Consider the following 7455-nt stretch of genomic DNA (forward strand, 5'->3'; position numbering starts at 1 on the left):
CGAGTTACGTATTGCTATAAAGTAGGCATTTTATTTTCTAGACACCCAGATGATAGCAGCAGAAAGGAGAAACTCCCCAAAGCTGTTATCCTTAAATCCTCAGGATGAATCACACCTGAGAATCACTCACACCCTGGATTTACATTTTATACAAAATGAGAGTTGGGTCTTAGGAGCTGATGCTGAGTTAGTGAAGGACTTAGCTGTTGGGATGGGGTGAACGTGTTTTACAAGTGAGGAAGACATCTAATTTTTGATTCCATACGGTAGGGGATTATTGACTAAATTGTTTCAAAATTTGTACAATGAAACTCTAACACACAGTGTGTGACTGAGTTTGGGGATAGGATCTTAAAGAGAGGAGTGAAATTGAGGTCATGAGACGCGGCTTGTTATCAAATCTGGCTGGTTTCCCTCCCTAAGAAACCAATTTGCACACAGAAATGAGACAACAGAGACAAGCTGCAGAGGGAAGATCACGTGAGGGACACAGCAAGGAGATAGTGACCTGCAAGCCAAGCAGAGAGACCTCAGGGGAAACTAAACCCACCAACACCTTTATCCTGACTCCCCAGCTTCAGAACTGTGAGAAAGATGTGTCTACTCTTTAGGCCAGCAGGTCTTTGGTATCTCATTAAGGAAGCTGCTTAGCAAACAGCACCAAACGGACCCCAAAGACCACGGGAGGAGGAGGAGACAGAGCAGGGTGCAGGAGGCAGGGCAGGGAGGGACTGGAAGTTTAGGCTCTGATGCATTCCTGGATGGAATCTGACCCACTCAGTATTAGAGCCAAGAGACTTGGGAAAACATTTAACCTCCCAATACTGATTTCCTAATAAACACCTCGGGCCTTGAGCATAGGGCTTGGTACCCATCCTATTCACAGTGAAAGTCTTCTGAGGTAATAATGTTTGTAAAACAATCACCAAGGCATCTGGCATATATTAAGGGTTCATACATAGTCATTGTGATTTAGTTATTTATAGAAAATTGCATTCATTCTATGGGCACCGTGAACCTTGGTCTGGGGACCCTGATGAGTCCAAGTTCCCCTGTGGTTCTCAAGTGCACAGGGCCTAACTGTTGCTTCCTTTGAAACTCCTTCTATTGAGTAAAATTCTGAAACCCACCGGGCCCTTCTGATCTTGAGAAATTACCCAGAGAAGGCCCTCAGGCTCAGGGCTCAAACAAGAACTGGGGCAAATATTTTAGGGAATGGAGAACAGATTTGCATCCACTATCCAAGAATTTCAGTACTGGGGAAAATGTCACATAAGACTGCTCGGTTCTCTACTAAGACAGTGTAAAAGCAAGGTGAGGAAAGTTCAAACAGTTTTCAAATATTTTTACTGGATCCAAAAATAAAAGACAAAAATAGAGAAAGAAATGCAAAAATATTCTGAATCCAACAAGGACAAACGTACACGGTCTGCATCCAATCAATACTGTCTGCAAAGAAACAAACAAAATATGCTATAAGAAACAAAAAGAAAAATTAATCCAAAATGGCCTTTAAATTTGACATATGATAAACTTTGCAGGCAGGAGCACAACAGCAATTCTTACAACTATATTCTACTTGATTATGAGGGTAGAGGATGGATTTACCAGGTTAAGTAGAGATACAGAAGATATAAGACTCAAGTTAAACTTTCAGAAATGATGCCTAAAATGTCCCTTTTAACAAATAGACTGAATGAGCTTGATTACAGATTAAATGCTATCAACGAATAGATGAGTGAACTTAATGATGTAGCAATGAAAACTATCCCCCAAAAAATCACCAAAAAAAAAAAAAAAGAAAAGATGAGAAAAGTAAATGTGTGAGTTTTCGGACATTATTAAATTGCCATAATGGTGTAATTAGAGGCATAAAAGGAGATAAGATTACTGTGGTGAGAGGGTAGAAAAACAATTTAAATAGTGACCCAAGTGTTCCAAGTTTGGTTAAAAATATATACACACTATCCAAGAAGCTGAACAAATCCCAGACACACACACACACAGAGAAAAAAACACACATAAAGAAAACAACACTCACCGTAATCAAATTGGGGGAAAAAATCTGTGATGATAAAATACTCTTAAAAGTAGAGAGAAAAGACGTGTTAGACTCAGGTGAACAACATAATGATAAAAGCAGATTTCTTATTAGAAGCAATGCGGCTGGGTGCGGAGGCTCACGCCTGTAATCCAAGCACTTTGGAAGGCCCAGGTGGGCGGATCACGAGGTCAGGAGATAGAGATCATCTGGGCTAACACAGTGAAACCCCATCTCTACTAAAAATAGAAAGTATTAGCCGGTGTGGTGGCGAGCACCTGTAGTCCCAGCTACTCAAGAGGCTGAAGCAGGAGAATGGCGTGAACCCGGGAGGCAGTGCTTGCAGTGAGCCAAGATCGCGCCACTGCACTGCAGCCTGGGCGACAGAGTTAGACTATCTCAAAAAAAAAAAAAAAAGTATGCAAACAGGAGGCAGTGGATCTATATTTATACAATACTAAGAGAAACAACTTTTTATTCAAAAATCTTGAATAAAAAGAAAAGCTGGAGGCATCACACTACCTGATTTTAAAATATACTACAAAATATACTATAAATCCATAGTAACTGCAACTCTATAGTATAATATCAAAACAGCATGGCACTGCCAAAAAAAAGGGGGCAGGAGAGAGACAGACAAATGACAGACATAAACAAATCAAACAGAATAGAGAACTCAGAAATAATTTCACGCATTTACAGTCAACTCATTTTTAACCTAGGCATCAAGAACACACCTTCCGGAAGGGCAATCTCTTCAATAAACTGCGCTAGGAAACACCCAACACCCACATGTAGAAGAATAAATCTAGACCGTTATCTTATCATATACAAAAATCAACTCAAAATAAAGATTTAAATGTAGGACTTGAAACTATGACACTACTAGAGAAGAAAACATAGGATAAATACTTAATGAAATGGTTAGGACAAGGAATTTTCAAATAGACATCAAAAGTACAAGCAACAAAAGCAAAAATAGACAAATATAATTACATTAAACTTACAAGCTTCTGCAAAGCAGAAGCAGCAATCAGTAGAAGAAACAATCCAGAGAGTGGAAGAAAGTATTAGCAAACTATGCATCAGGCAAGCGGTTAATACACAAAATACAGAAAGCAAGACTACTCAAAAGCAAACATACAAATAATCTAATTTAAAAATCAGAAAAAGATCTACCGAAAACCCTTTTTCCCCACCATTACTTCCCCACCTTCTTTTCCCGACTGCCCCTTCGGCCCCCTCCCTTCAACACTCTTCTTTCTCCATCTACCCTAAAATTTGTCCCCCACCACCTTCTCACAAAGCCCTTCTCTACTCTCCCACTCACTACCCTTTTCCCCACCATCTCTTCCCCTCTCCCTGGCCACCCTCTTTCCCCTCTCGCATACTCATCACCCTCTTTTGCTCCTTCATCCACCCAAAAACATTTTCCCCCATCTTTTCCCAAAGCCTTCTCCCCACTCCTGCTGCTCATCACCCTCTTTTCCCCCCTCCATCTACCCAAATACTTATTTTCCCACCATCTTTTCCCCACAGTCTGTCTGCAACGCCTTCTCCTCCTTGCCATCCTTTTTTCCCTTCAGCACTCACCACTTTCTTTACCCCTCCCCATCTACCCCAAAACTATTTTCTCCCCTCCTACCACTTCAGCTGAGCTGCCCTCTCCATGGCCGCCACCAACCGCAGCAAGGCGAGGTGCGCTGTCACAGGCCCCAGCCTCCAACATGAGGCATGTAGCTCTCCCATCTCCTCGTCCTCTAGCCGGACAGGAGCAGCTCCCGCTGCCGGTGGCCCTCCTACTGTTTCTGCAGCCCTGGGGTCTCAGTCGCTACCACCTACCACAGCGAGGCGAAGCCAGAGGAAAGCCACAGTACCACGGGCTCCAGCCTCCAGTGTGTAGTAAGTAGCTTCCTAAGGTAGCATGTAACACCTCCGCATGTATCCGCAGACAACCCTAGAATAGCCTGACTGCTGGCCTCAACACGCTTTATATACTGAGGTTAGGAAACGAGGTTCCTGGACTACATGTTCTGATTGGATGAGAGAAAACCTGTAGGCCTACTCTGATTGGACTTTATTATGATGTTCTGATTGGATGAGAGCCAGTATTAGAACAACCAATCAGAGCATGAAAATAAAGTCCAATCAGAATAGGCCTAGAGGTTTTTTCCTCTCATCCAATCAGAACATGTAGTCCAGGAACCTCCCCCTCGCCCCCCAATTGCCTAACCTCAGTATATAAAGCATGCTGCAGTGGGTAATCAGGTCACAACAGGATTTTCTGCATGTGTGTTTGGTCGGTCCGTGCGTGCTGGGTTAGGAAGCCACTTAACTGCATGCTGGAGGCTGGAGGCAGCACTGGGGAGTGGTAGGAGGGCCACCAGCGGCGGGAGCTATTCCTGTCCTGCTAGAGGACGAGATGGGAGAGCTAAGTGCCCTGCGTTGGAGGCTGGGGCCTGTGACATCCCACCTCTCCTCGCCTCGGTTGGTGGCGGCCACGGAGACAGCAGCAGCAGCTGAAGTGGTAGGAGGGGAAAAAATAGTTTTGGGGTAGGTGGAGGGGTGAAGAGGGTGGTGAGTGCCAAATGGAAAAAAGGATGGCGAGCAGGAGAAGGCGTTGCAGACAGAGGGTGGGGAAAAGATGGGGGGAAAATAAGTTTTTGGGTGGATGGGGAAAAGAGGGTGGTGAGCCGCAGGAGTGGGAAGAAGGCTTTGGGAAAAACGGGAGGAAATGGTTTTGGGTAGATGGAGGAGCAAAACGGGGATGAGAGCGCTGGTGGGGAAAAGGGTGGTGAGCAGGAAAGTAGAGAGGGCTTTGCAAAGGGATGGTGTGGGAAAAATGGTGGGGAAAAAGTTTTGGGGGGGTAGATGGAGAAAGAAAAAAGGGTGGCGAGAGGGAGGAGGCCGAAGGCAGTTAGGAAAACAAGTTGGGGAAATAATGATGGCGGAGACAAAGGTTTTGGGTAGATCTTTTTCTGATTTTTAAATTGGATTATTTGTATTTTTGCGTTTGAGAAGTCTTTCTGTATTTTGTGTATTAACCGCTTGTCTGATGTATAGTTTGCAAATACTTTCTACCATTATCTGGATTGTTTCTTCATTCTACTGATTGCTTCCTCTGCTTTGCAGAAGCTTTTAAGTTTAATGTAATTATATTTGTCTATTTTTGCTTTTGTTGCTTGTACTTTTGATGTCTATTTGAAAACTCCTTGTCCTAACCAATTTCATTAAGCATTTATCCTATGTTTTCTTCTCTGGTAGTGTCAATTTCAGGTCCTACATTTAAATCTTTATTTTGAGTTGATTTTTGTTTATGATAGTTGTCTAGATTTATTCTACATGTGGGTGTTGGGTATTTTCTAGCATAGTTTATTGAAGAGATTGCCCTTCTAGAAGGTGTATTATTGATGCCTAGGTTAAAAATGAGTTGACTGTAAATGCTTGAATTTATTTCTGAGTTCTCTATTCTGTTTGATTTATGTCTGTCATTTTTCTGTCTGTCTCTGTCTCTCCCCTGCGCCCCCTGCCCCTGGATGGAGTTAATTCTCCATCCAGTTTTCCACATTGGTTACTTACTACGGCCTGTTCGAGGCCATTTTTCATTTATATTACCCGATCATTTTATTCATTGTCACATTTCTAACAGTATATGCTGTTTCCACAGCATACCATGTGAACAGTTTAAAATTCTCAAACTATAATTCTTCGTTGAAGCATTTGTAAGTTTCACACAAGCCCTTATATGATCTGTGTTTTGATTTTTAAATCATCTTTTCTATTTTATTTATATTTATTTTTCTTCTTGTGAGATTTAATCTTATACAAACTTTATAGATAGAAAGATGTTGGAAAACTATCACATGGTCTGTTATGTTTATTGTGTTATTTTAATAGGCCAGATTCATTGATGGAAAGAGAAATCTTGATAGTTTTTTGATTATGTAGGACGCTTGACATTTTATCAGAAAACTATGTTGAAAATTGCATCGTTATGTATAGAGTGGCATGAATTCAACTTTGTATGTGTGAATTCCATTTGTAATGTTTGAATAGTGGATTAGTTTTAACATGCTTTCATTTCATTTGGTCCTGTTAGGTAAGCAAAGGATCTTGTGTGTTGGAAAAGAATTACTTTGGTGCAGCTGCCCGAGAGGAGCTGGGGGAGGACGCTGGCCCGCGATGCTCGTCGCAGACAACGTGGCTGTGATGTCCGCGAGCCAGGCGAGTGCCGCGGCGACAGCGGCGGGACTTCTCACGCGGCAGGGCGACCTGGGCTTCGGCCTCCCTCCGGTTCCCTGGAAGCGGGCCGCGGCCAGCGCCTGAGCAGCAGCCTCAGAGATGGAGGCTTCAGTGTCTCTCTCTCTTCCCCGTCAGCCTGAGCCGGGGTAGGCCAGGAGGCCCGGGTGTCTAGAGCGGGGGTCTGTGCCCGAGAATGAGAATTTTCTTCACCAGAACATGGAGACTGTTCAATCACCAGGAGCACAAAGTTTTCATTGTTGGGCTGGATAATGCAGGGAAAACTACCATTCTTTACCAATATTCTATGAATGAAGTTGTACATACACCTATAAGAGAAAGTCATGTAGAAGAGTTAGCGATTAATAATACACGTTTCCTAATGTGGGATATTGGTGGCCAAGAATCTTTTCGTTGTTCCTGAAACACGTACTATACTAACACAGAGTTTGTAATAGTTGTTGTGGGTAGTACAGATAGAGGATTTCTGTAACTAGAGACGAACTCTAAAATGTTAGCGCATGAAGACCTAAGAAAAGCTGGATTGCTGAGATTTGCTAATAAACAAGATGTTAAAGAAGGATGACTATAGCAGAAATCGCCCAGTTTTTGAAGCTACATTCTATTAAGGAACACCAGTGGCATATCCAGGCATGATGTGCTCTAACTGGCGAGGGATTGTGCCAAAGATTTGAATGAATGTCTCGACTTAAGATTAGAGCTCTATGACCTCGTAGACTTTGTATAAATGAAGTGCTGCAAAAATTAATGGTTTAGATATATTTATAATAAACTGATTTAAACTTTTTCCATAGGAGGACGAATTAAGACCACTTATTTGAAAGCAAAGATGGAGAGGGAGGAGGAAGAAGAGAAAACGGTGGAGCGGCGGCGGCTCTCCGCCTGGCGGAGGATGGACAGCCAGGACGGGAAGGGGGTGGTGTGCGGCAACAGCACCGGGTTTGTGAAGTGTGGATGTGCAGGCTCTAACTTTCCAGAACACATCTTCCCAGCTTTGGTTGGAAGACCTGTTACCAGATCAACCACCAAAGTGGAAAACATTGAACAAGGATCTTATGGTTGGTGATGAGGCAAGCAAATTACGATCAATGTTAGAAGTTAACTACCCTGTGGGAAATGGCATAGTACGAAATTGGGATGACATGAAACACCTG

The 7455-nt window shown here is 42.9% G+C and overlaps 1 pseudogene and 2 gene segments (V, D, J or C); all 3 read left to right on the forward strand.

Moving 5' to 3' along the window:
* Positions 1 to 7455, forward strand: part of LOC103888259 — a 641220-nt gene that overhangs the window by 498157 nt on the left and 135608 nt on the right.
* The window catches only part of LOC101024006, a 644330-nt gene that overhangs the window by 482239 nt on the left and 154636 nt on the right, over positions 1 to 7455 (forward strand).
* LOC116270686 lies at positions 3271 to 7449 on the forward strand (annotated as a pseudogene).

Source organism: Papio anubis, chromosome 16 (assembly GCF_008728515.1).
Source record: "Papio anubis isolate 15944 chromosome 16, Panubis1.0, whole genome shotgun sequence".
Classification (NCBI taxonomy): domain Eukaryota; kingdom Metazoa; phylum Chordata; class Mammalia; order Primates; family Cercopithecidae; genus Papio; species Papio anubis.